The sequence below is a fragment of the Podarcis bocagei genome, assembly GCF_964188305.1.
Source record: "Podarcis bocagei genome assembly, chromosome: W".
NCBI lineage: Eukaryota > Metazoa > Chordata > Lepidosauria > Squamata > Lacertidae > Podarcis > Podarcis bocagei.
In genome coordinates, this window is record NC_138131.1 from 51,338,924 (window position 1) to 51,366,301 (window position 27,378).

General features: G+C 48.2%; 1 long non-coding RNA gene and 1 pseudogene across 2 annotated transcripts; both read left to right on the plus strand.

The window, feature by feature from the left end:
* The first annotated feature begins 94 nt into the window (after positions 1 to 94).
* On the plus strand, positions 95 to 1,097 carry LOC308578017. Its single transcript, XR_014003810.1, has 2 exons — positions 95 to 136; positions 464 to 1,097. It is a non-coding gene; the product is annotated as an uncharacterized lncRNA (long non-coding RNA).
* A 16,852-nt stretch (positions 1,098 to 17,949) lies between these two features.
* On the plus strand, positions 17,950 to 20,355 carry LOC308578106 (lysophosphatidic acid receptor 6-like; annotated as a pseudogene). The gene is made up of 2 exons: positions 17,950 to 18,004; positions 19,299 to 20,355. The product of its transcript is annotated as a lysophosphatidic acid receptor 6-like (transcript).
* The last annotated feature ends 7,023 nt before the right edge of the window (positions 20,356 to 27,378 follow it).

The following is a 27,378-nucleotide window of genomic DNA, read 5'->3' on the forward strand; positions in this document are numbered from 1 at the left end:
CTTTTTAGCTTTCTGCATGCTTTCAAGTATTCCTGTCCATTTCCCTGGGTTTTCTGGTCATTAACCTTTCCCTGCTTCATTATCCTCCTTTTCTGCTTCTGAAGAAAAACCCAAATCGGAGAAGCCCAAATCCGAGGTCAGTGTCCAAGATACGCCCAAGACTGCCAAGTTCTCTCGATTCTTCATTTTTATATTCTTTTAAAAAAAACATCTCTGTGCCACCCACTGAGAGGCAGTGCGGTGCAGTGGTGAGAGGGCCAGACTAGGCCCTGGCAGAGAGATCTGGGTTCGAATCCCCAGTCCCTGGCCATGATAAAGCTCTCAGGGGTCCCGGGGGGCAGGATCCAGTCTGCCTGCTTCACAGGGTTGTTGTGGAGCAATTCCTGCAATTGCAACCCCCAGCCAGCTAATGTTTCCTCTCTGAATCGGGTCAGTATCTCACGGATTTCTCTTCTTTCTGCAGTAACGGACTCTGGGCAACCCTGCTCCCGGCTTGGTTTGTTGCCTGTCTCCGGATCCCGTTGAAAGAGCAAAGTGGATCGTAGGCCCCCGGACTCCTGGGTCCCTCCTCTTTGGCTGCCCAGTCTTGCCCCACTGGTCCCTTGTGGGAAGCCCCCTTCCCCTGCCTTTTTGGGGTCAGGGGTCTGCTTGGCTTCGCATCCTGCAGATTCACAGCTCTGATTTTAAGGAGGGGGCCAGATCTCTGCATAGCAAAAGCCCCCCTTTCTGACAGTCCCTGCCCCTCCTCACTTCCGTGCTGTGAAATTATTTAAGTGTAGAATTGGGAGGGGGCCCTGAGGGTCATGTAGTCCAACCTTCCGCAAGACAGGAATCGCAACAAAAGCATCTCTGAACTCTGCACATGCTCTGGGAGACTCTTGAGGGGGGCCTGTGTTGTCTTTGGGATTGTGGGAGAGAACCTTTTTGGAGGAGGGGAGGCTGACTTGAGCAAGATTGGCATATCCCTCCCCCCCCCAAATAAATCAATCAGGGATCCTCCACTTACAGAATGTGGGTCATTGGGTGTCCCTTTACCTCCCCCTCTGGGGGACCTGAAGTGGTACAGTCCAGACCCAGGTTTATCCCCTCTAGAGACCTGGGTGCAAAAGGAGCCCGTTTCCCCGCAACATCCCTGCAGAGACGGCCAGGCAGAGCAGCTTTCGTTCCCCTCGGCCCTCTCTCTCGATACGGACTAGGACCTGCCCCCCTTCCCTCCCCCAGAGCCCAGAACTCGCCCCCCTCCCCATTCTGTGTAGATTCTGCTGTAGACTGTGTTAACGGAAAAATCTGAGGGCTCCCTTGGACAAAACAAAGACACCAACCAGGATAACTTGGAGCAAAACAGCAGCCTGTAGGCTTGGCCTTTATTGAACTGATGCATCAGGGTGTTCCCCTCACTTGCAGGAGAGAGGAAAGACCCAGAACAATGGGCTGCAAGACCTTATAAAAACTTTTGAAATTCCCCTCCTCTAGGTCAAGCCCACCCCCAGAAACATCATGCATACATTACAGAAAGGAGGGGTTGACATCATGCATACGTTACAGAAAGGGTTGACATCATGCATTCATTACAGAAAGGAGGGGTTGAGGGAGGAGTTGTGGTGGTAACCTGAGTGTCCTGTCACCTGGCTGGTTCCTCCTTTCCCCCTCCCCATGAGTACTTTCCAGGTGACAATAGGGAGTTTGCAGTTTCCTGCCCCCAGAGGGAAGATCTGATCATTGTCCTTTGTTTCAGCCCGTGGTGAATCCACTGTTCTTTGTGATTTTGATTGTCTTCTGTCTGGGATTATCAGGGTTGACATAGCAACTGGGCAGGGCTCCTGTGGATGTGCTGGTATGCTGAAGAGATTATGGCTGACCAGAAACCAAGCACCCCCCTTTGATCCTTTGATAGTCTTTGTCACATGGAGTAAAAAATGGAACAGTGCAAATCCGATGTATGGTTGATTTTCTATGAATTTATAACAGAAATGTGGCGTATGTAGTGTGTGAGTGTGAGTGTGTGTGAAGTTTGTGCAAACAGAATGATTGGGGTGGGGGGGTTCCTGCTACAGTTCCCCCCTTCGGAGATAAGATTGCAAAGGTGGCTACTTTGCAATCCTTTTCTCCGCACAATTTAAGGTGGTAAATAATAACCTGGTATTCTCCGTCCCAGATGTGTGTGTCCATGTGAACCTGAAAGGGACTTGGATATCATGCTACTTTAAGGATATTTGCATGGAAATATAATGGTGTAACAGTGCACTGCTCAGTTACTTGTGGTATTCTAGCACCTTGGAAGAAATATTTTCTCAATAGTGATCTATGCTTTACATTTAGGCAGGAAGGTCCACTAATGACTGAAAAGTGCAGTTTGCTTCCCCCCCGCCATTTGTGTGTTCTCAGGTGTCAAGGTAGCTCTTCTGTGGTCTCACATCGGCATGGTGTCGCAGTAGTGGCAATCCCTGGTGAATCCACTTAGGGCTTTCATATTCATCATGTAGCCTGGCACCCACCACAGCTGGCACAGGTTTCGGACACGTCCTGAGAGAAATGTCTTCGCCTTGGCCAAAATCCATGGGATTTCTTATTATTATTACAGGCTCTGGTCTCGCAGATCACTTGCACTTTAAGGACCAAAAAGCTAATTGCAGCCTGGATACACTTGCCCAATTCAAACTGAGTCCAATTTGAATTTATGTGCCCATGGTTCTCAACCTTTCAAACCAGTCTGTAAAGGAAAACCGTTCTTAAAAGGGCACTTTGTCCAAATAAGTCAATTTAACTCTATAAGGGATCATTCCTGCTAAACCAAAGCATGTGCACCTTCATGTATCTTATAAGCTTCTCCTTGGTAAAGCAAGTTTTTGCACATTTTAAAATGGATAGGGAAAGTTGGCAGAGTGCCAGGTGGGACAATGAAATGTGGTTATCTAAACATTGGACTACACAATAGTGTGAGCTATCAGAAAGTATAAAATGCATGAGAATTGGTGTGCAAGCAATAAGACATTAAACATAAAAATTACACACAAAAATACCCCCCTTGTGGAAGTAACACACTGTCAGACACATTTCAACATTCCTACATAATAACACTTAATACAAAACAAACTAATTAAATATCAGTTGCATATCTTGACACAATTGTGATCTTTTACGCATGTATCTTTTGAATCCTGGAGCACAGAGGCTTGAGGTTCAAGTGAAAAGATGTCCTTGCAAGTCAACTCCACCCCCCTTTGTCAGGCCCACTCCCCATCAGTCTATATCCTTTGAAAGAGATAGCTGTGGGCACTTTGAAAACTCTGGCGTTGCAGGTCTTGTGATGGCGAAGGGGTTGGGTTGTTGCTGCTTTTCATCATTGCACATCTGTAGAAGTGATATCCTGTAAGGGGCAGGGTTTTGGGGCGACTTAAAAACACAGTTAGACAAGAAGGATGTCCTCCAGTTTTCATGGGAAGCTGCAAATAATAAAAAATCTTAGCACATTAAGCGTTTCATTCATTCCAATATTATTATCACATTTTCCTATAACTACTGTTATTATCTGCCAAGTTCGTTTGCTTTCCTTCACTTTGGAGAGAAAGAGAACTGTAAAAAATACAAGGTTGTCAGAGCTGCTTGAAGATCCTAGCTCACAGAGGATCACGCTAGCCAGCGATCATTAAGTAAAAGTCTTTATTGAATTACAGTTTCCATTCTCACGCTGCTGCGCGCAAACTCTACGTCTAGTAGCTAGATCGGCGAAGCTCCGTCTGAGTCTCCGCCCCGTGAGCACCAACTTAATATCCTAGCCTTGCTCCACCTTTTCCGCCTGACTGTCCTCCTCTGGGTCCCTCTACCCCCCGGGGCCTCCTCCTTCCGGGATTCTTCTGACGCTGACCCGGACCCTCCTGCCTCCTTGCGCCGGGCTTTAGGACCTGGTTCCCTTTCGGGGCTGCTTACTGCGCCGCCTTCCTCTGCATTTGAACTTGGCGCGCGCGCCCAACCTTCCACCTTCCTCTTAACCGTTTCTTCGCTCCCCGATGGAGGTGTGGCCACTCCTGACTCATGCCCTCCCTCCTGTGGTGAGCTGCCAGCGCTTCCCCCCTGGCTCCCTTCCTCTTCCCTGCTTCCTGGCGGTGACGCTGGTCCCGATTTCCAGCTGCTCCCCCCTGAGTCCCTTCTGGCTCTATCTTCCTGGGGTGCCCCCCTTGCCCTGGCCACTGGTGCTCCTTTCTGTGAATCTTCTGATTCACTGGAAAGACTAGGAGATCTCGGGTCGTCGTCATCACTCATCTTTTCTTCTGCCTCCTCCCCTTCGCTCTCTGTTTCCTCCCTTGCCCGTGCCTCTGCTCCTAAACCCCTGACAAAGGTTAAAATAATAATGAAACACACACAATGACTTATGAGGAACGAAAAATAAATAAATGCTAAGACACACAATTTTAAGAAATCTGAAGTAACAATGAAAATAAAAGAGTGTTTCTTGAAGTGACAACATCGGCTATAGGACAATACTGGAAAATGACTTAATACCAAGGAAAAAAAATGAATGGCAATTTAAAGTTGTGCAAGTACCTTGCACTAGCCAAGATGACAGAATTAATAAGAAATGCTCAGGCAAAAAGGTAAACAAATACCATTCCACAAACAATGTTTGGTTGTGCTTCGATTAACTTCATAGACATCATGGAGAGACAGATTAAATAAATGAAAACAGATTATTTGTAACTTTTAAAAAAAGTGTCAAAGCCACAAAGAGATGGAAGTCAAACTGTAGCAGGGATTCAGACTTGTTTCACAGAACAGAAAGAAAGTTGCTGTGGGAGGAAAAAGGGACAAACACTTTGTTATCGGGGTTCACATATCCTGTTAAAAGGGAAAATTATTTCATGTGAGAAGTCTGTCAGGAAATGCTGTTCCTAAAATTCCCATTGAGGGGGGGAATGCTTTGATATTTACCTGTGAAAAGAATTTGGCATGTTAAGATTTGGAACCTGGAAAGCTCTTGACTTTTTGATGGGCTAGTTTTTTTTGTTTTTTTTTTGTTTGTTTTTTTAGCCTTTTGTCTTAAATAGCCCCTGGAGCAAAGACAGATTAAGGGTGATTTCCCTCAATGGTTCCTCAATGGTTCCGAGTTTTCTTTTACATTTGGAAGAAACCTCCTCTCCCCCTTACAGTTCCCCCCTTCCTCTCCCTCTCTTCTTTAGCTGATCTAGCCTCTGTGCATGTGCAGAGTTCATGTCTCAGCAAACCTTTTATACTATTGAAAATGTTGCATCCTTTGGCTAAATTACCATTTGAATAAGGGAAGGGAAGGGCAAGGAGTAGATTTTGAAAACAGGGTTTGATTTTAAACGAAAAAGAGGAACTCAGCAATTTAAGTATTCACCAAAACTAGCAATTTCAGCCCAAGCAAGAGACTGCTTCCTTTATGTACAGGAAAGGGCTAATATCCTTCTGGCCATTCGCGGAACAATCAACCGCTCTCTTATTTATGAGTAAAAATGGCCAGAGTTAGAATTCATAGGATTTTTTTTTTTTTTTAACATTCTCAGCCATTTCAGCCTTACCATTTGCAGACAAATTCTACTGCCCTTTATTTACAGGATGGATGGTCAAGGCGTCTATGTATTGAGCTGACTTTGAGGTCTGATTTTTTAATAGTAGACAAAATGATAAACACTGTAATCACCCAAATGCTTGATGTTACCAGTTGTGCTTCAAAACATCATGGCTTCATCTCGCACCTTTTAAAACTAAAAAGCAAAGCTAGGCTGAATTTCAACTCCATTACCACACCAGAATTTAAGAATTACCCTCCAATGCTTGCAGACACATGGTCTTCCACACAGCCACAAATTGGGAGAGTTGAAAGGGACCCTGGGGTCATCTAGTCCAACCCTCCAAAATATAGGGTTCACAGCAAGATTTCGCAGCAAGATTTGTACTACCAAAGAGGCATACACCATTTAAGTACAGATTTCCAGCTGGGAAAGGAAACATCTATGCTCATATCATGTACTAAGGAAGAGGAAAATAAAAGTACATAACTTTACACAGAACCCTTTTTGCAGATCTTGAGATAGTTTGAGTGAGTTTGAAATGATATTTAAGGAAGAAGTGAACAGTTTTCGTAAGATAGGGAGAGGATCTCTTATAAAGCACAGTTAAAGCAGCCCTAGATTTGATTTTTTTTAAAGGGAATACACAAGTGTTGCCCCCTCCCCCCTTTGCAGTTTCCTTTAAAGGAAGCTTACTCGGGAGTAAATTTACCTAGCACAGAAGTAAGAAGGGAGAAACCAACTGAAATAGGCAGGGTGAAACAAGGGGGAGGGGGGGCATTTTCTAACAAAAGAGGCCATGAAGCCTTATAGAGACTGATATCAGGAGCCTTACAATAACTCTTCTGTCCAACCAAATCAAAGTTAAAACTGGACTCAAATATTTTTTTTCTTAGAATGAACACCATACTTTTATAGGCATACGCTTAATGAAATACATACACTGCATTTTAGTTTGAGAGAGCAGTTGTGCTCAACTAGGCTTTTGCAGCAGAAACATTAGGTTAACTTCACCTTCTCACAAACTCAAAAGTTACAACAAACATCATTTGCCATTAGACTTAGAATCACCCTCCTCACTTAAAACTAGAAGAAAGAGGTGGGGTAATCCCCCTTTCAGAACACAAGTAGCACGTATACAGGATTTCACCACTTGGGAGGGAAACTCTCTTTTAGAGCCTCTCTCAAATAACAAACATTTGCACACTCCATTCTCCATTTTGTTTTGTTTTAAGATTGATAAGGCGCAACATGGCTTTCTTAGATTTAAAATTTTGAAGCAAGCTTGCAATTTAAAACTATGTGCATTTAAGAACAGTCTGTGGATGCCAAGGCCAATGTAAATACAAACCCTTGAAATATTTCTAAATCTTTGAGTACATCTCTTATTCATTTTTTTTAATTTTATTCTTCTTCTTTTTTTTTTTAAGAGAAACTAAGATCTCTAATGCTGGGCTGTTATTATATCTACTGCCTTCTGAGCACCATTAAGTTTACAGTTTCATGTTCCAGCTCTAGGCTACAGTTTAACAACACAAACTTAACCATTTTTGCCCCTTTATTTTATTTCTATTTTTCTCTAATTGGAAATGACAAGCTGGAGGGGCATATTAGAGTCCTCATCCACGGGACACCTGGCCTGAAAACTTCTACCTCGGGACACCTGGCCCGAAAACTTCTACCACGGGACACCTGGCCCGAAAACTTCTACCTCGGGACACCTGGCCCGAAAACTTCTACCTCGGGACACCTGGCCCGAAAACTTCTACCTCGGGACACCTGGCCCGAAAACTTCTACCACGGGACACCTGGCCCGAAAACTTCTACCTCGGGACACCTGGCCCGAAAACTTCTACCTTCTACCCTCCACAACAGCCTCCTGCCTAGCCTTTTGGACTAAGTTCGGGCTCCCTACTGGACGCCTGTGCAGTGCAGTGCCAGATCGGGGGTCGAGAAAACAAATTGTAGGGACGCCTCCGAGGGAAGACGTCAGAGAAACAGTAAAGGAGCCACGCTTTCCCGGACTCAATTCCAAGACGGAAAACGGGGGAGAAAAGGAGAGAGAGATTAAGACGTTCCTGGACGACCCTGAGGGGGAACATCGGAAAACAGTAATAGTACCACAATTTCCCCGGTCACATTCCGCGTAAGGAATTGGGGAAGAGAAAGGGAAAGGATTTGACGTTCCTAGACGACCCCGAGAGATAACGTCAGACAGAAAAGTTCCGCGATTTCCCTGGCCACCCTCCGAGGGGGAGAATCGGGGGAAAAAAGGAGAGAGAGAGAGAGAGAACGTACCCGGCCGACTCCGAAGGATACCGTCAGAAATGAAAGAAGGAAAGTCTGGCTGTCGTGGGGACGTTACTTTTCCACCCCCCTCCCAATGTATTTGACTTCAAACCATACTCACGTTCGAAGATGTCCCCCGCAAATCTCAGGATCCTTTTCTTTTTAGCCGGCTTGACCTTGCCTTTGCTCCCCTGGTTGAGCTTTTGGTGACGATTGATTACCGCCCGCAAAGAGGAGGCAGGGAGAGGAAGAAGGATCCCTGGGCTAAGGTTGCCCAGTGGCGCCCGATCCCTTCTATCTCCCCTCTCACCTTTACAGGAGAACCAAGTGTCCCTGAGTCGCGGTCGCCAACTGTTAACGGAAAAATCTGAGGGCTCCCTTGGACAAAACAAAGACACCAACCAGGATAACTTGGAGCAAAACAGCAGCCTGTAGGCTTGGCCTTTATTGAACTGATGCATCAGGGTGTTCCCCTCACTTGCAGGAGAGAGGAAAGACCCAGAACAATGGGCTGCAAGACCTTATAAAAACTTTTGAAATTCCCCTCCTCTAGGTCAAGCCCACCCCCAGAAACATCATGCATACATTACAGAAAGGAGGGGTTGACATCATGCATACGTTACAGAAAGGGTTGACATCATGCATTCATTACAGAAAGGAGGGGTTGAGGGAGGAGTTGTGGTGGTAACCTGAGTGTCCTGTCACCTGGCTGGTTCCTCCTTTCCCCCTCCCCATGAGTACTTTCCAGGTGACAATGGGGAGTTTGCAGTTTCCTGCCCCCAGAGGGAAGATCTGATCATTGTCCTTTGTTTCAGCCCGTGGTGAATCCACTGTTCTTTGTGATTTTGATTGTCTTCTGTCTGGGATTATCAGGGTTGACATAGCAACTGGGCAGGGCTCCTGTGGATGTGCTGGTATGCTGAAGAGATTATGGCTGACCAGAAACCAAGCACCCCCCTTTGATCCTTTGATAGTCTTTGTCACATGGAGTAAAAAATGGAACAGTGCAAATCCGATGTATGGTTGATTTTCTATGAATTTATAACAGAAATGTGGCGTATGTAGTGTGTGAGTGTGAGTGTGTGTGAAGTTTGTGCAAACAGAATGATTGGGGTGGGGGGGTTCCTGCTACAACTGTAAGCCCCGTGGGGCAGAGCCAACCTGGAGAATAAACACGCCTTGAAAAGAACTGCATGCTGTGGGTCTGTTTGGTGAGGGTGGCCAAGTTTGATAAACAGTAGCAATAAATGGTTGGAGGAGAAGTCTGGGAAGGGGCAAGAGCCCCTCTCTGCCCCCCTCAAGGCTCCTCTCAGGCTCATCCAGGGTCCAAGGCCTCCTCCATTTTTGGAGGGCCAGGAAGTGAGTGGTCCCTGCAGCTTCGCCTGCTGGAAAGGGGGCGACATGCCAGAGGCCAGCCTGGCAGGGTTGTTGTGGAAGGGGGAGCTCCTGGGACCGCCTCCTGGGCCTCCTCCGCAGCTTCACTTCCAGACCGGTCAGGAATTGGAGGGGAGCAGGGTGCTCTGTGCATGGCGATTGGGTGAGGGCAAGAGAGAACCCGGAAGTGGGTGGATTGAGCCGGGAAGAGAGGAGAGCAGCAGCCGGGGGGGGGGGAGGGAGGGAGTGGGGGGGTGTTTTTCTCTGCCAGGTTGAGAGGGGCTCCAAGCCCTCTTTGAACCGCCCCCCATCTATTGATTTTGGCTGACTAACCCTCCCCCCCCCAAAGAAGGCATCCTTTTGGAGCCCATCCTCTCCTCCGCCTCACGAAAAGGATTCTGGGACGCTTAGTTTATCCTCCCCAGCCAAAGACACCTTTGTCACCCCAAGAGTCAGCGCTAGGAGAAGGGCTCCACCTGCAGGAACAGGGGAAAGGCCAGGCTGGAGACTCCCCTTCTGGCCCCTCGGGGTCCCAGGAGCCCTTTCTGGATGGCCCTCGCTTGCCCCCCCAAATGGGCCAAGACCTCTGTTCCTCCCCCTCAGGCGGAACAGGAGAAGTCGCTCCCACTCCGGATCCCTGCGGGTCTCAGGAGGCAGTGGGGGGGGGACTCTAGGGAAATTGCCCAGGGCCCTGGGGAACAAGCAGAGTCTGCCTCAGTTTCCTTCCCCAAGGCCTTGGAGGAACCTTGGGGTGCGGAAGGAGGGACCCCAAATGGAGCTCAGGCTCCTGGCAAGTGGGGAAAGGAACTTTATATCTGCCCTGGCTTCCTCCTCGGAGGTCCCTTCCGAAGGAGAAGGGGTCCCAGGTCTCCACGGGGGAAACTGGGGAAGCATCCCTGAGACCTGCATTCGAGGCCTAGGCTTTCGCCTTTCAGGCTCCGGCCACCTTCTCTGTGGTGTTTATGGGAGCTGTAGAGATGGGGTCACATGCAGACAGTCCCAAGTTTAAGAAGTGTTATGGGAAAATCTATGTGCAAGGCTGCTCAGTCCCCCAGCTGGTTGGGCAGAGCCAGAATAAAGGAAGGAGTCCAGCCACCAACTGGAGCAAATTGCTGTAGACCAAAGTTTATTGCGCAACAGGGTCAAAGAGGAATTTTGAATCCCAAGGATGGGGTGACAAGGACTTTTCAAAGGTTCCATCTTATCCCAGCATACAGTTCATTAAGCATCATCGCTACATCATTCCTACATCAGAAAAGGGGAGGGTTATACATGATCAACTAGGAGGAATGTGTTGGGGCAACAGGCGGATACAGGATATGTGTTGGGAAGTACATTCTAAGCACCTGCTACAAAGGGACAATAGAACTTGGGTCTGCATAGTCTGCCACCTGGGCAAGTCCGGAGGAGTGCCTTTGCCCAGCGATTGACACCTATGAGTACCTTCCTTTGCATATGTGACCTCCCGCTTGAGGGATTATGGTGGGGACCGAGTGCTTTCCAAGTCCTTGGCCAGTGAAGCAAATTGGCAGTGGAATGAAGGAAAATGGCAAAGGAGTTGATTTTATATGATTTTTAAGCTAGGTAACATCCCTGAGCTGTTAAGTCGAAAGTATACCTTTATGCATAATATTTGTAACATTTAACAACTTTAAAGATGTGCCCCCCCCCCCATAATTTCTGTAACAGTTGGATCCCGTGAAAAAGATGGGCTCTGCTTTGGAATATCCCCCCCCCCATCTGTAAACTGAACTTCACAGTAGAGTTGTTTCTACCAATATTTATAGTGTTTCAGTCTCATATATGTAGGATAAATTCAAAAAGAGTTTCCTAGACTGGAGGTTACCCACAGAAACCCCCCCAAAAAGGAGGAAGTCTCCAAGTGGAAAGATAGGCCTTTATTGAAATACAAATGGGCCTGCAAAGAACCACATCCCAAAAAGCGTTGCCACAGAAACGAGGGAGCTAGAGGTGCTTTTCTGGCAGTGGGACAAAATGTCACGGCTAAAGTCTTGAGGGCAGGAACCAGAAAATACTGCTTCCTTCCACTGAGCCAGCTGGATATATTATGATTTCTAACATTATCTTTTAACTGCCAGCCGGGGATGCATTCAATCATTCATAACTTTTTAAGGTCTGTTTGCTTATATTGCTGCAAGCAGTTGATAGTCGCAGTTTAATAATGAAATCGGTCGGACATTTCTAGGATTTGCTATGTCCTTATCTTGTCTGGGTATCAAAGTAATGTTTGCCACTTTTCAGGTTTCTGGGGTTTGTCCCGTTTCACTCGGTTCATAATATCCAAAAAAGGTCGCAAACCGAGGCACGCACTTCTGGGTTTGAGTTGGTCGTAATCCAAAATGGTCGTAAACTAGTCTGGTCTTAAACCAAGGTACCACTGTACAAATAATAAAAGCAGTTAAACATTCTGAATGATATAAAGAGACTTCCCATGTTTTGGCTTGTCAGGAGAAATTTTTTGTTTCTTGTTCCTGCTTTTCTCTCTCTTATGTATTCCCAATATCATACCAATCTTAATCCTTTATCTTATCTTGACAGCCACTGGTATGTGACTTTCATAGTATTTAATGGAACTATATGTAAATTAACATGCAAGAGGAAAATTTTCTTCTTCCTGTTGTTGTCCATCCACTGCTTTTGGCGCAGTCCCTTCTCATTCCACCGTCTTATCTTCCAGGACTCTGGGCTGTCTTCCACCTTTCTTTTGTTTAGTTAAAATGAAGACATAGTGGTCTTTCATGTCTTTCAATGAACTGATATTTTCCCAAACCAAATAATCTTCTGTAACAGACAATACCGTGGTGTCAGAGCTGCCCGAGGTCCCAGCTCACAAAGGACCAACGCCGGTTCGTTCTTATATACAAAAGTCTTTATTGAAGTTCAGTTTCGCTTTGACAGCCGCAGCGTGCAGCTCTACGTCTGAAACTCTAGACCGCTGAAGCTCCGTTTGAATCTCCTCCCTCCAGACACCAGTTTAAGACTCTAGCCTTGCTCCACCTCTTCCTTTGCTCTTTCCTCCTCTGGGTCCTCCTGTCAGCTGGGGTCTCGCCCTTCCTAGACTCATCTGACGCTGAGTCCCCTGAGTCTTCCCCCTGCCTCCGGCGGGCTTTAGGACCTGGTTCCCAATCCGGGCTTTCTGCTGTCCCGCGCGCCTGTACATTCGAACTTGGCGCGCGCGCCCAGCCGGCAACCTTCCTCCTGACCATTACACTGCTCCTGTCACTGCTTCCCCCTTCGGGGGGGCTAGCTGGACCTGACCTCCCCTCCGTTCCCCCACTCTCCGACAGAGGCGTGGTCAGTCCCGACTCATCTCCTCTCCCTGCTGGAGGAGACGCTGGCCCTGACACATGGGACTCTTCATAGAATCATAGAATCATAGAATCCTAGAGTTGGAAGAGACCCCAAGGGCCATCGAGTCCAACCCCCTGCCAAGCAGGAAACACCATCACCACTACGCTCTGGTGGGGAAACTGGTCCTGATCTCCCGCTGCTGCTTTGGGAGTCCCCGCTGGCCCCCTGTTTCTGGTGTGTCCCCCCTGGGACCCCCCTTACCCTGACCATCGGCGCCTCCTTCTGGGAATCTTCCGATCCGCTGGAGAAGCTCATGGAATCTCTCGGGTCACTGTCATACTCCCCAACGCTGCCCTCAGATTCTTCCCCTTCGCTCTCCATTTCCTCTCTCCCTCTGCTCCTGAGCCCCTGACACATGGGATATATTTCGCAGTCAATAATTATTTGGTCCCTCTACAATCCAAGCTTGCTCCCCCTGAGCCCTAAGGGAAGCTTACAAAGATCAAAGATTCACCTTCACTTTTATAAATCCATATATGACAAAAATCCATGCAAACAGATGTGGTTTCCTGTGTGAAATATTCCCCAGTTGTAATCCGTCAGTTGTCTTCAGCCACCTTTGAGAGAGGTTTTTTGGTTTTTTTAATGTAATCATGTCTTTGAACAAAGTCCCTTTATATCTTCAAACAAGTTGATACCTTGCCCATTCTAATTAGAGCCCTCCACAAAGGACCACACCATTAAACATCAAGTTCTCAAGGTTTTTTTTCCTAAAGTTCCACTTGCATTCTGCTTAATTAATTGATTCTTTCTCCTTGAGGCTTGCCAAATCATGAAGCAGCAAGTATAAAAAAAGACCAGACACATCACATATTCCAAAGCAGAACGACGAAAATCCTTTCCCGGTCAAAATCTTAGAATCATAGAATCATAGAATCATAGAGTTGGAAGAGACCACAAGGGCCATCGAGTCCAACCCCCTGCCAAGCAGGAAACACCATCAGAGCACTCCTGACATATGGTTGTCAAGCCTCTGCTTAAAGACCTCCAAAGGAGGAGACTCCACCACACTCCTTGGCAGCAAATTCCACTGTCAAACAGCTCTTACTGTCAGGAAGTTCTTCCTAATGTTTAGGTGGAATCTTCTTTCTTGTAGTTTGGATCCATTGCTCCGTGTCCGCTTCTCTGGAGCAGCAGAAAACAACCTTTCTCCCTCCTCTATGTGACATCCTTTTATATATTTGAACATGGCTATCATATCACCCCTTAACCTCCTCTTCTCCAGGCTAAACATGCCCAGCTCCCTTAGCCGTTCCTCATAAGGCATTGTTTCCAGGCCTTTGACCATTTTGGGTGCCCTCCTCTGGACACGTTCCAGTTTGTCAGTGTCCTTCTTGAACTGCGGTGCCCAGAACTGGACACAGTACTCCAGGTGAGGTCTGACCAGAGCAGAATACAGTGGCACTATTACTTCCCTTGATCTAGATGCTATACTCCTATTGATGAGGCCCAGAATTGCATTGGCTTTTTTAGCTGCCGCGTCACACTGTTGGCTCATGTCAAGTTTGTGGTCAACCAAGACTCCTAGATCCTTTTCACATGTACTGCTCTCAAGCCAGGTGTCACCCATCTTGTATTTGTGCCTCTCATTCTTTTTGCCCAAGTGCAATACTTTACATTTCTCCCTGTTAAAATTCATCTTGTTTGTTTTGGCCCAGTTCTTTAATTTGTCAAGGTCGTTTTGAAGTGTGATCCTGTCCTCTGGGGTGTTAGCCACCCCTCCCAGTTTGGTGTCATCTGCAAATTTGATCAGGATGCCCTTGAGTCCATCATCCAAGTCGTTGATAAAGATGTTGAATAAGACCGGGCCCAAGACAGAACCCTGTGGCACCCCACTAGTCACTCTTCTCCAGGATGAAGAGGAACCATTGATGAGCACCCTTTGGGTTCGGTCAGTCAGCCAGTTACAAATCCACTGAGTGGTAGCATAGTCAAGACCGCATTTTACCAGCTTCTTTACAAGAATATCATGGGGCACCTTATCAAATGCCTTGCTGAAATCAAGGTAGGCTACATCCACTGCGTTCCCTTCATCTACCAGGCTTGTAATTCTGTCAAAAAACGAGATCAGGTTAGTCTGACATGACTTATTTTGCTGACTATTGGTGATCACAGCATTCCTTTCTAGGTGCTCACAGACTGTTTGCTTAATGATCTGCTCCAGAATCTTCCCTGCTATTGATGTCAGACTGACTGGGCGGTAATTATTTGGGTCCTCTCTTTTCCCCTTTTTGAAAATAGGGATAACATTTGCCCTCCTCCAGTCTGCCGGGACTTCGCCTGTTCTCCGGGAATTCTCAAAGATTACTGCCAGTGGTTCTGAGATCACATCTGCCAGTTCTTTTAATACTCTTGGATGCAGTTCATCTGGCCCTGGAGACTTGAATACATCTAAACTAGCCAAGTATTCTTGTACTATCTCCTTAGTTATACTGGGCTGTGTTTCCTTTGCTGAATCATTTGCTCCAAATTCTTCAGGTCGGGCATTGTTTTCTTTATCGGAGAAGACTGAGGCAAAGAAGGCATTGAGGAGTTCAGCCCTTTCTGTGTCCCCTGTTTGCATTTCACCATCTTCTCCTCTGAGTGACCCCACTGTTTCTTTGTTCTTCCTTTAGCTACGAACATACCCATAAAAGCCTTTTTTGTTGCTTTTAACCTCTCTAGCAAGCCTGAGTTCATTCTGTGCTTTAGCTTTTCTGACTTTGTGTCTACACGTGCTGGCTATTTGTTTGAATTCCTCTTTGGTGGTTTCCCCCCTTTTCCATTTTTTGTACACATCCTTTTTTAATCTTAACTCAGTTAAAAGTTCTTTAGATAGCCACCCTGGCTTCTTTAGGCACCTTCCATGTTTTCGTCTCATTGGTATTGCCTGACGTTGTGCTTTTACTATCTCCCTCTTAACAAACTCCCAGCCATCATGAACTCCCTTTCCTTTTAGTATTACTGTCCATGGGATCTCACCCAGCACTTCCCTAAGTTTTATGAAGTCGGCTTTCTTAAAGTCAAGAAATTGAGTCCTAGTATGCTTGGCTGCTCCTTTCTGCTGTATAGTAAACTTCAGAAGAGCATGATCACTCGCGCCTAATGATCCTTCCACTTCTACCCCACTAACCAGGTCATCAACATTGGTTAGGACCAGATCTAAAATGGCTGTTCCTCTTGTTGCTTCTCCCACTTTCTGGACAATGAAGTTGTCTGCAAGGCCAGTGAGGAATCTGTTTGACCTTATGCTCTTGGCTGAGTTTGACATCCAACAAATATCCGGGTAATTGAAGTCCCCCATTACTACTATCTCCCTTCCTTTTGCATGCTTGGCCATCTGTTCCAGGAAGGCATCATCTATGTCCTCCATTTGGCTTGGGGATCTGTAGTAAACTCCCACAATGAGGTCTCTGTTATTCTTCTCTCCCTTAATTTTGACCCAAATGCTCTCACTTTGACTTTGAGGTTCTAAATCTTGGATCTCTTCTCAGGTATACACGTCCCAGGAGGAAAGAGAAAGAGCCCCAGGGAAAGAGGAGGTTGGGCTGAGCTGGTGTGGGAATGAGAGGCAGAGAATGCAAAGCAACTCCGGAAACGGTGAACAAGGCAAGCTGTGATCTCGTTTGAGGAAAGGGAATTAAGATGCCTGCTTCCCCATCCCCAGTGGATTAAAATGTCCAAAGATTAGGAAAAGAAGAAAGAAGAGGAAGCAGGATTGGATGAACATTATAAGAGACCATAGTTTTCCATTGTGACTTGGCTGAGATTTGTTGGAACAGTTTTTAAAAGGCCTTATAAAAACTGGACCTAGAAACTGGAGAAATACTAATTTGGATTATTAGACGATCATTATAAGAGTCATATTGCACTGTCTGAGTTGGTTCAGATTTGAAAGCTGGGCTAGGGAGGAAGATGAAGGGAATGTGTCATCTTGGTGAAGAGGAAAAGAGTTTGGATTTGATTTCCCGCTTTATCACTACCCGAAGGAGTCTCAAAGCGGCTAACATTCTCCTTTCCCTTCCTCCCCCACAACAAACACTCTGTGAGGTGAGTGGGGCTGAGAGACTTCAGAGAAGTGTGACTGGCCCAAGGTCACCCAGCAGCTGCATGTGGAGGAGCGGAGACGCGAACCCGGTTCCCCAGATTACGAATCTACCACTCTATGCTAAATACCACTTACCACTGCATGCTAAATACAGCTGGGTTTATTCTGGAGTGCAGATTATGAATAATTGTTGCTACAGATTATTTTCAGACGGAGATGGGAGTTTTCTTTTCGGTGCCTGCCCTGTGGAACACCCTCCCAGCAGATGTCAAAGGAAAAAAACAACTACCAGACTTTTAGAAGACATCTTCATTGGACGGATGCCCTTGTATTCCAGGGTCACGAGAGAGGGAGAAAAACTTTCCACTTTCTCCATGCCTGGGCATAGCCAAGGAGAGCCCCCCCCCCATTCCTCAAATATTATTGAAAAGCATTACCCGAGGTTCTCTCTCCCCCCCAGCAGAAGCCTGCCCCCCATCAAAAGCCTGGCTATGCCCATGTCTCCATGCCATGCATAATCTTATAAACTTCTGTCCTGTCGCCTCTTACTTGAATGTTCTTTAAACTAAAAAATCCCTATGCGGAGCTGGCGAAACTAACAGCAAAACCAAGAAAGCAACATGAGGGACTAGTCATGAAGAATGGAAGCCCTTTTGGAAATATCTGAAAAAATAAGCAGATGAAATCGCAAGCAGGATTTGAAATATGAGCAGCGATTGACAATATACGAAATACGTTTTAGCAGAAAGTTTATTAGAATGCGTTATGTAAATGGGATGGGATTAAGAACATCATGGAGGGAACGGCGGGAAGTCAAAGTTTAAAGAGAAATGTAAAACAAATTTGGAATCTTGAATATATGTATACTGTATAAAGTTTAATTTAAAAAACTGACTTCAAAAAACTAAAAAGTCCCAGACGCTGCAACCTTTCTTCATAGGGAAGCCTTCTCCTCCACTTTATCATTTTGGTGGCCCTTTTCTGACCATTTTCCAACTATGCAATACAGTATCCTTTCTGAGGTAAGCCGACCGGCACTGCACACAGCATTGCAGAAGCGGTGGCACCATATATTGGTACAAGGAACGGATAGCAGCAGTTTTATTTTCACTAAGTTCTTCACCTTCCAGAGACAGACAAACACAACATAAATCGCAGAATCAATAGCAGTTATGGGGCTTCTCCTCCCATGCAGGGAAGAGGGAAGGGGCTGGCGAGAGACGCGGCTTGTAGTTTTTCCCCAGCCGGAGACGCCGGAGGGCGGGGGGAGGAAGTGGGTCGGAGGCGAACCTTCCCGGAATGTGCCTGGAGGGGTTGAGGTTGCGCAAGGGGGCCTTGAGTTGCCGGGTAGCAGCAGCAGCAGCCGCAGGGCAGGGCAGGCAGGCGGACAGAGACCCACATGGAGGTCCTGGAGGTAGGAGGCAGTGGGGCTGGGGGCGTCGGTTGCTTGGCTGGGAGCCAAGGTGAGGCAGGGAGAGGGCGGCAGGACTCGTTTGGCCCCGACGGCAGGACTCCTGGGTCCCATGGGGAGGAAGGCGTCAACTCTGCTCCAGGGGCTTGGGGAGGGCGGCGGAGACGGCTTTCTAGGAAGCGAGAACCTCCAGGAGGGTCATCAGCACCCTGGACAGCCGGGAGGGGGGAAGAAAGGCAGTCCCACCCCCTCGACGGCCCGCGCTCCCTCCCACCTGCCCACCTCTCGCCCCCTCCCCGCTTCCTTTCCAAGGGGCTCAGCCATAGCTCCACCAGCCTCCGCGGAGGGAGGGACTGCCTGTGAGCCCCGAGAGAGAGAGAGAGAGAGAGCGTCCTCTGCAGGAAGAAGAAGACCACGGCCTCCCCCCCCCCCGCCCCCAGTCTCAACTGGGCGAAATGCGGAGATGTCAGGATTTGAGGCTTCCTTTAAGGAGGGACAATCTAGGACAGAAGAGCCGCCGACCAGATACCCCCAAAGAAAACCTGCGAGCCGGATTCAGGCCCAAGCGCATTCTCCTCTCTTGCGCTTCCCGGGAACTGGGATTCGGAAGCATTCTTGCCTCAAGCTATTTAGGTAGAACATAGCCATCATGGCCAAGCAGCCATGGACAGAGCATCTCCAAGCACCGCAGAATCCTAAGAAAGGGGTTCAGGGTAAAAAGGAGAGTCAAGATTGTCAAATAATTCGAAAGGCTTGGAAGTTATCTAAAATTGGGGGGGGGGGGGAGAGAGCTAAGAACCAGGCAAAGCGGGGCTGAAAAACGATAAACAAAGAGCCATCTAAAAGAGGGGAAAGGAGGTTGCAGCAGGCAAAATTTCAGGGCACCATCACCCCAGTCAGTGCACCACAAAAACAAAAGGAAAGAGCGCTCTCTGCTGGCTCCCCGCAGCTGAAGGTTTCTCCAGATTGACGGCTACATTGGACAGAGAGGGGACAAGAGGCGGTCGCTCTCTGGGTGGCTCCTTGCTTCGGAGCTGCTCAGTAGCTCTAGGGTGGGTGGGAGAAGTGTGAGCCTCGGAGAGCCGCGGAACCAGCCCCGCGAACAGGCCGCCGAGTGCGTGCTTGGCCTTTTCAATGTGTTGAGGGAGTGGGAGAGTCTTGGTTTGTTTTTGTTTTAATTTTTGTTATGTATTTTGTGTTTTTTATATTTCATTTTTATTTTGTGAACCGCCCTGAGCAATACGGATGAAGGGTGAATAAATGAATGAATAAGCGGTTTTCTTTCGTTTTTTCCCAGCGGCCGCCGAAGACCCTCTCCGTGCCGCTTTCTGGTGGCTCCGCGTGGAACAGCAGCAGCCCCACCTCCGGCTGCTTGGAGAGCGCCGACTTCCAGTACCTGCTCTTCCCCGTGGTCTACAGCCTGGTCTTCGCCCTGGGCCTGGTGGGGAACCTCTTCGTCCTGGGCTACTTCTTCCGCGCCAAGTCCGCCACGGAGCCCGCCAACGTCTTTCTGGTGAACCTGGCCGCCATCGACCTGCTCTTCGTGCTAACGCTGCCCTTCCGCATTGCCTACCACGCGCTGCGCAACGACTGGGTCTTCGGCGAGGCGCTGTGCAAGGTCACCGGCTGCCTCTTCTTCGCCAACCTGTACGGCAGCTCCCTCTTCCTGGCCTGCATCTGCCTGGAGCGCTACGTGGCCGTGGTACACCCGCTGCGCCACCTCCGGCTCCGGCAGCTGCGCTACCGGGTGGCGGCCGCCCTCGGGGTGTGGGCGGTGCTCGTCGCCGCCGTCCTGTACCTGGCGCTCCGCTTCCCCGACGGCCGCACCGCTTGCCTGGAGAACTTCTCCTCCAGCTCCTGGCGGGGGCGCATCTCCTCCGTCAGCCTCCTCTTGGCCGCTGCCGTGGGCTTCCTGCTGCCGCTCTTCCTCATCGGCATCTGCTACCCGCTCCTTGCCGGGGATGCAGCCCGGCTCGCGAGCGGTGCGGCGCAAGGCGCTGCGCACGGTGCTGGTGGTTCTGGGCGTCTTCCTGGTCTGCTTCGCGCCCTATCACCTGGTGCAAGTGGTGCACACGCTGGGTCGCGCCGGCGTGCTGGGCGGCTGCCCGCTCCTTCGCGCCACCTACGTGGCCCGCCGGCTCACCATGGCCCTCACCAGCCTCAACCCGCTCGTCTACTACTTCGCCGCCGAGCGCTTTGCCTGGCAGCCCGGCTGGTGGAAAGGCTGCTGCTGCTGCTGCCGCCGCCGGCTAGAAACCGCCCAGCCGCCCCTGCTGAGACTTCGCGGGCTTGGGGCCAGTAAGCAGGGATCCTCCTCGTGGGGAGAAAGCTGCGCTCCCGGGACGGCGCCGTGAGCTCTCCAGCAGATCGCGGATCGTCGGAGGTGCGCGCGCCTGCCTCCTCGGGCATTCTGGCTGCGCCTTCGTGTGAGCGAAGGAGTTCCTCAGCCTTAGACAAGCAGCCTTAGACAAGCGTCCAGCATAAACTGCCCTGGAGGAGGTTCCTTCGCCCTCTTCACGTTAAAGTGCTCATTTACACACCCACAGCCCGTTCGTCGCAAGGACCGTTTAAGAGATGGGAATTTGGAAGGCAGAGAGAGAGAGAGAGAGAGAGAGAGAGAGAGAGAGAGAGACTTCCCCTCCCTTGACGGGGTTTCTACAGCTGCTGCTGCTGCTGCTGCTGCTGCGAGTGTTGGGGCTTCGCAGTTGAGACCTCTTCTGAAGTCTTTGTGGCAGGCAGACTTTAACAAGGCGCAGGTACTCCCTGCTTTCTACACACCCATTAGAGCAAAGGTAGGCCACAGCCAGGCAGAAGAAGGGGAAGAGAGCATCTTTTGCAAGCAGAGGGACCCAGCTTCAATTCCTGACGTCTCCAGGAAGGGTTGAGAGAGACCGTAGGCTGAAATCTGGAGAGCTGCTGCCAGTCAGTGCAGAGAGCAATGAGCCAGATGGTCTGTCTCCAAATAAGGCAACCTTCTATCTTGCTAATGGATCGAAAAAAGGAGGAGTGCTGTATGGGCCTATGTACCCCTTTGCCTCACCCCTTCCTCAGCATCTGAGGCAACCATTCTACACACACACACACACACACACACACACACACACACACATGTTATGTCTGAATGGCCAAGTTTCCCAGGGAACATCCCAGCAGCCCTCATTGCCACTTGTCTGTGTGTGCAGGGGTCATAAGTGGAAGACAGAGCCTCATCTTGGCCAGCAAAGTGGGTGGGTGCTTCTAGGGAACAGTGTTAGTGTCAGAGTAATGCAGTTCAGGCAAGACACAGTAGTCACATATTGCAAAGAAGATGGGGAGAGGGTTACAATACAATATAGGTTGCTATAGGCATTGATTCTCTTGCTCCTGCCCAAATCTCTGTTTTTATTCTAGAGCCTTTCCATCACAATACCAAAACAACAACTAGCTAAACGACAAAATATGGTAAATAACTTTATTTTGCTGGGGGGGGGGGGCAGAGTAAGTGACAACACATTCTACTGAGCGTGGAACATGTTGGTTTGGGAATCCCAAACCTGAAACTGTATTACAAGGCATTTTGGTTGAGACGTGTTATACAGATCATTAGAAATGCAAAAGACCTTCCTTTGAGTTCAGCTTGATTCACCATCAAGGCATCAAGGCATTATTGCTTCCGAACCCATCAAGGTCATTGATTTGGAAAAGTAGCCACCTTTTCCTCCGCTCTAGTGGTGTGGGGGGAAATGGAATGCAGACCCATCCCTGGCTCCCTTCCAAAATTGTATTGTCCAGATAAATACAAACAACGTGACAGATGGACCAGCAATAGTCTAAGGTACATAAAATATTTATTTGCTAGAGGAAGACCCAAAAGAACCCAAAAGAACCCAGGTGTGGGATAAATGGCAATATATTCCTATCATTTGGTTTCAGCATTGCATTGGAGGGTCTGCAGTTCTGTGATGACTGGGCTGCACATGTGGTGCGACTGCCCATCAGCAAAAGAATTTTGGGAAACATTTCCCAAGAGTTGGGGAAACTACCACCTCCCCCCCTTTTTTGTTCTTGTTAGATCTTTAACCTAATAAATCATAACAAGCTAGCATTATAATTTGGTGGTGGAAGCAGGTTGGGGGCAAGACACTCCTAAAATGTCTAAATTTAGTAAAGGGTTAGCATTTAAGCAAACCCCCATAATTCCCGAATTTAGTAAATTGCCTAGGGGATAAGTCATTTAAGAAACAAAGGCAGAGTGATGGCCCACCAATGAAAACAATCAACCAGGGAAGCCCTGCCCTGAGTTCTGGGTATTTACATGGGCATAGACAAGATCACTGACCAGTCATGTTGGTTCTGCCCCCCCCCACCCCGAAGAAAAATCCTGCCCTCCCCTGACAAAAATCCTGACTTTGCCTATGGCTGTTGTTTAGTTGTTTAGTCATTTAGTCATGTCCGACTCTTTGTGACCCCCTGGACCAGAGCAGGCCAGGCACTCCTGTCTTCCACTGCCTCCCGCAGTTTGGTCAAACTCATGCTGGTAGCTTCGAGGGGTTGGGGGGGGGCTCCCTGCTCCTGATTGCTTCTGCTGCCAAGGCCAAGCCTCCCAGCCGACCAATAGGGTGGGCTGGTGGGCGGGGCTAAATGCGTTGAAACAGCCACTGCAACCTTCTTTTATCAGTCTGTCCCTGCTTTCTTCGGATGATGAGTGGTTGGCAGAAATCATCAGAAGTATTAAGAATTGGTTGCACCTGTGAGGGTACAGCGGCGAGCCTTTTGGCTCGGGTGGCGGTTAGGCATTGGAATATGTGTGCTGTGTTGGAGTATTGGGTATGCGCCATCATCTACCTCTCGTCTTTTGGGTATTCCATTAAAGATGCCCTGCTAGTGGCTAGGGCCATGGCACACCCCCAGTGACATCATGGGGGAGCTTCCAGTTGTATTTGCATCAACAAGCTCCTCCCATTGGTTGTTAACTCTGATATGACTCCTGGCTGTGTGGGGTGGAGTCTTGCATTGGTGTTTCATCCAATGCCTGCCAATACTACTCACATGCTGTAACCAATAAAAGTTGTGGCCTAATTTCGCCCATTAACCTAAAATAACGTGTCTGTGTGTCTTATTATAATCCTATGTGGGTGGAGGGTCCTCGTCTCACAACACTGTCCAACCATCTCACCCTCTGTCGTCCCCTTCTCCTTGTGCCCTCAGTCTTTCCCAACATCAGGGTCTTTCTCAGGGAGTCTTCTCTTCTCATGAGGGGGCCAAAGTATTGGAGCCTCAGCTTCACGATCTGTCCTTCCAGTGAGCACTCAGGGCTCATTTCCTTCAGAATGGAGAGGTTCTTTGCCTATGGTAAAGGTAAAGGTAAAGGTACCCCTGCCCGTACGGGCCAGTCGTGTCCCACTCTAGGGTTGTGCACTCATCTCACTTAAGAGGCCGGGAGCCAGCGCTGTCCGAAGACACTTCCAGGTCACGTGGCCAGCGTGACGAAGCTGCGGCTGGCAAGCCAGCACCAGCGCTGCACACGGAAACGCCGTTTACCTTCCTGCCAAAGCGATACCTATTTATCTACTTGCACTTAGGGGTGCTTTCAAACTGCTAGGTGGGCAGGAGCTGGGACTGAACGATGGGAGCTCACCCCGCCGCGGGGATTCGAACTGCCGACCTTACGATTGGCAAGTCCTAGGCACTGAGGTTTTACCCACAGTGCCACCCGCATCCCTCAGCTGCCTATGGTAGCAGAAGACAATTCCAGAATTGGGAGGGGGAAGTTTCCAGGATTACACTGGAAAATGATGTAAACCAGAGCTTTTCAACCTTTTTGATTCCATGGCTCCCTTGACCAACTACACTCTTTCTGCCTCACCCCTGTGGGGCTTAGGAACTCACTTTGGTCACCCCTTACCTGCAGAGCTGGCAGCCTCTCACCTTTTTCTAACACCCTGCCTTGTGGAGTGTTCCCTCAGTCTCCTCTCCACTCTCCTTGGGAATCCTCTGGGCAGCTGCAGCTGCTGCCCCTGGTCCATGATCTGCCCCCCACTCTGCCCCAAAGAGAGGTGCCTCCTCACACTGCCCACAGGGGCTTGAGAAGCACCCCTTTGCCAGTCACAGAGGCAGCATTTGCCTGGGGAGCCTGCTGCCAGGGCTGCTGCAACAAACAGCTGTGCAAGCCTTTGGGAGGCAGAGATGCAAGAGGGCATCAGAGAAGGAAAGGAAGGAAAGAGGGGCTGAGGCCAGAGTAGCCCACAGCACCCCTGAGCACCATTCAAGGCACCCCAGGGTCCCATGGCACACTGGTTGAAAACCACAAACCACTGATGTAAGCTAACAGGAAAAAAGATTAAGTTTTGCAAGCTTGATGGGTGGTGGTGGTGGTCAGAATATAATGTGAAAGAGACAGAGCAGGGCTTATTTCTGTCTTGCATAGAAGCCTGCTGATCCTAGGGGAATAATAATAATAATAATAATAATAATAATAATAATAATAATGTCAGACACAGAATTAACCTGCACCTCCATGGACAGCTGTGAGTCCAAAATTACTCCCAGGCTGCACACCTGGTCCTTCAGGGGCACAGTTACCCTATTCAGGACCAGGGAATCCCCCACACCCGCCTGTCCCCTGTTTCCCCTCAGGGAATGTGCAGGCGACCTTGGAACGGACAGCTCACGGAAGAACCCCGACCAAACCCAAGAGGAGGCGTGTAGTGGTGATAGGGGATTCCCTACTGAGGGGAACAGAAGCAGTGATCTGTGGGCCTGACAAGATGTCTCGGGAACTGTGCTGTCTCCCCGGGGCTAAGATCCAAGATGTAACTGAACGACTGCAAGGAATCATAAAACCCACTGACAAATACCCCTTCCTCTTGGTTCATGTGGGAACCAATGACACTGCAAGCAATAGCCTCCAGAAGATCAAAAGAGACTACGAGGCTCTCGGCAGGAAATTGAAGCAACTAAATGCACAAATTGTCATCTCATCTGTCCTCCCAGTTGAACGACGTGGCCCAGGAAGAGAGGGGAAAATAGTGGAAGTGAACAGCTGGCTTCGCAAATGGTGTAAACAGGAACAGTTTGGATTCTTAGATCACGGACTGCAGTTTCTTGAAGATGGACTTCTGGCAAGCGATGGGCTGCACCTCACAACAGTTGGGAGGAATGTTTTTGCCAAAAATCTCAGAAACCTGATCAGGAGGGCTTTAAACTGACTAATGTGGGGGAGGGAGACAGTGCTCCTGAAGGTAGGAGTCTATCAATTGATGAAGATGATCACCCAAATGTCATAGACCAAATGGAGCAAACAGCACGCAGACCTAGTGATGGGAGGAAAAAATCCTTAAATAAGAGACACGGGGGAATGATTTGTCAGTGTTTGTAAAAAGCAAAAAAAGAAGGAAAGGGTTCTGACCTCCCTTTATCTTCTCAGTCTCCTTGTCAGCACAAAAAGAGTCCACGAGACTATCCTTGCAGAGTTTTATTCTTAAAAGTCCTTGTGCAAAACACGACTGAATAACTATACACACCAGCACCAACCAACCCAAACACCAGCCACAGCCCAAACTAACATTTCTCACTTATATATACAACTTGCTGCAAGCTGCTGAGTCATGCTGACCCAGCTTTATTCACATTAAAGAAACAGCGGCCATTTTAGCCGTGACACCCCTTCTGTTTCTTAAATGCGAAAAACCCCAACAGAAACAATACATTACAACAATACATTATATACATAAACCCAGTTTTGTCATCAATTCATTATGGCATGTTGCTGGCAAAGGCTTGGTAAACAAATCAGCAATATTATGTTGTGACTGACAATACTCCAGTTTGATTACCCCATTCTGTACACAATCTCTCACATTCGCATGACGGATAGCAATATGTTTTGATGCAGATTTCATTATTTCCGAGCCCACTAATGCAATGCACGATTGGCTATCTTCATACACTTGGATAGGCAAATCTACTTTACAATCTAGATCTTTTAGTATCTGTATAAACCACATGATTTCATTGCATGCTAGCGACAGGCTCCCATATTCTGCCTCACAGGATGAGGTTGCAACAAATCCTTGTTTCCTTGACCTCCATCCAATTATGGAATTGGCAAACATCATAACCATTCCACTTGTAGATTTTCTAGTAGCTACACAGCTTCCCCAGTCCGCATCAACAAATACTTCTAGTTTTTCATCTTGTGTACTAGATATCTTTAAATATACATTTAATGTCCCCTTTAGATATCTGATAAGCCTTTTCAAAGCACACCAATCGGCAGTACTGGGTTTAGATACACGTTGGCTCAGAACATTTGTAGCACATGCAATGTCTGGCCTTGACCACTGGCTTAAATACAACAGTGATCCTATTTTTGAGTGATACAACTCAGGCTGATCAAATTCATCATCACACAGTGTCTTTGGGAAATCTGGTGTCATGGGAGTCTGAACTGGCTTGCAGTTTTCCATGCCAAACTGCTCTATTAAATGAAGAATTTTCTCTTTCTGGCTCAATAGGAAGCTTCCATCAGCTTCCTGCCTTACTTCTACTCCCAAGTAATTGCTTACAGGCCCTAAGGCTTTAAGCTTAAACCTCTTTTCTAGTTGACTTGTGAGCTTCTGGATCTCATCTGTGGAACTCCCTGCCACAAGCAAATCATCAACAAAGACTAAGAGCATTAGATATTTGTTGCCTGTCCCCTTGGTGTACAGACATGGATCAGCCACACTCCTTTTAAAACCAAGTTTTACAAGGGCTTCATTTAAACACTGGTTCCAACACCTTCCACTTTGTTTGAGACCATAAACAGCCTTTCTCAAACGCCAGACTGCACCATTCTCCTCTTCAAACCCAGGGGGTTGTCTCATTAACACTTCATGGTCTAAATTTGCATGCAGATATGCAGCATCAACATCAAAATGGTGCACTGCTAGTTGTCTTACAGCAGCAATGGAAAGCATTAAACGAAAAGTTTCACTCTTTACCGTGGGAGAAAACACTTCATCATAACGCTCCCCTTTAATCTGAGTGAACCCTCTGGCTACTAATCTGGCTCGAAAACGTGGTTCCCCAGATGCAAGGGTTTTCCTTTTGTAAACCCACTTGCATGACACCACTCTGCCACCAGGGGGTGGCATTATGACCTCAAACACTTTGTTACGTTTAAAAGAGTCCATTTCTTCTTTCATAGCTTGTTCCCACAAAGCACGTTCCCCAGGGGGTAAGTCTAAGACTTCATTATAACTTTGTGGTTCCACACAACTCACATTGCATACTCTCACTCCTCCTAGGTTCAAACGCTGAGGAGGTACACCCTTGTTTGAACGCTGGGAGCGCCTAGGCACAACTACTTCTTCTTCCCCCCTTATCTCTGGCTCTTCTTCCTCTTCCTCTAGAGA